Here is a 1,754-nt window from a genome sequence, read left to right as displayed (position 1 = left end):
CTCAATTGTGGGTAACGTCTTTGGGTTCAAAGCCCTGGCTGCTCTACGTCTAGAGGATCTGCGAATCCCTCCGGCTTATACTAAAACTTTCCAGGGCCCCCTCATGGTATCAAGTTGAAAGAGATAAATTGAACAAGTATGGACGTCCCCTATTAGGATGTACTATTAAACCTAAGTTGGGGTTATCCGCGAAGAACTATGGTCGAGCAGTTTATGATGTCTACGTGGTGGACTTGATTTTACCAAAGATGATGAGAATGTGAACTCTCAACCATTTATGCGTTGGAGAGACCGTTTCTATTTTTGTGCCGAAGCTATTATAAATCCACAGGCTGAAACAGGTGAAATCAAAGGAATTATTTGATGCTACTGCGGGTACATGCGAAAAGAAAAGAATGATGAAAAGAGCTATATTTTGCCAGAGAATTGGGGAGTTCTATCGTAATGCATGACTACTTAACAGGGGGATTCACCCGCAAATACTAGTTTGGCTCATTATTGCCGAGATAATGGCCTACTTCTTCCACATCCACCGTGCAATGCACGCTGTTATTGATAGACAGAAGAATCATGGTATGCACTTCCGTGTACTAGCTAAAGCTTTACGTCTATCGGGTGGAGATCATGTTCACGCGGGTACAGTAGTAGGTAAACTTGAAGGAGACAGGGAGTCAACTTTGGGCTTTGTTGATTTACTGCGCGATGATTATGTTGAAAAAGACCGAAGTCGTGGTATCTTTTCACTCAAGTGGGTCTCACTACCAGGTGTTCTACCTGTGGCTTCAGGGGGTATTCACGTTTTGGCATATTGCCTGCTTTGACCGAGATCTTTGGAGATGATTCCGTACTACAATTTGGTGGCGGAACTTTAGGCCACCCTTGGGGAAATGCACCGGTGTGCCGTAGCTACCGAGTAGCTCTAGAAGCATGTGTACAAGCTCGTAATGAGGGACGTGATCTTGCAGTCGAGGGTATAATGAAATTCTCCGTGAGCTTGCAAAGGAGTCCTGAACTAGCTGCTGCTGTGAAGAAGTATGGAAGGAGATCACATTTAACTTCCCAACCATCGATAAATTAGATGGCCAAGACTAGAAATTAGATTAGTAATTCACGTCCGTTTTATTAGTTTAATGCAATTAAACTCGGCTCAATCCTTTTAGTAAAAAAAAGATTGAGCCGAGTTATCTAGTGTATATACTGTTTTTGATAGATACATACTTAATCTAGATATACAAAATCTGAAAAAAAAAGAAGATTAAACACAACTACACTTTTGTATGTCGTGTCACAAGGAAATTCTATACGAAATATGGATTCTTAGGATTTTTTTATTCTTTTTTTAAGTTTCGTGTCAGGGCTTGAAACCAAGTATCCCCACTCTCTCTAACCCATTCTGCATGTTGTCCTTTTCTTTTCATTCCGTATTGGAATAAAAACTTTTTTTTTATATTAGTATACGAGATTTTACTAAAAAAGTTCTTCATATCGCTTATATTTCATAAGCGAAGAACAAATATTTCTTTTTTTAATGAGAAATTTACACAATATAAGAAAATCCTTATTTTCATTTAGAATTGAAATTTATTAATTTCATTGCTTTACTTAATAATCTTAGCAATTAGCAATTGCATTGACATGCTTTGTACTCTGAATAGAAAATGAACTATTCAAATTTTTTTTTTGCCTTTTTCAATTTTTCATTGAATGACTATTCATCTATTGTTATTTTATTTTCATGTAAATAGAGGCCAGAA

At 37.7% G+C, this 1,754-nt stretch overlaps 1 pseudogene; it reads left to right on the top strand.

Annotated features, from left to right (window-relative positions):
• The first annotated feature begins 4 nt into the window (after positions 1-4).
• Positions 5-1,183, top strand: LOC125602827 (annotated as a pseudogene).
• The last annotated feature ends 571 nt before the right edge of the window (positions 1,184-1,754 follow it).

Source organism: Brassica napus, unplaced genomic scaffold, assembly GCF_020379485.1.
Source record: "Brassica napus cultivar Da-Ae unplaced genomic scaffold, Da-Ae ScsIHWf_3003;HRSCAF=3790, whole genome shotgun sequence".
Lineage (NCBI taxonomy): Eukaryota > Viridiplantae > Streptophyta > Magnoliopsida > Brassicales > Brassicaceae > Brassica > Brassica napus.
Note: the sequence above shows the minus strand (reverse complement) of the source record. Positions and strands in the feature narration are given on the sequence as shown.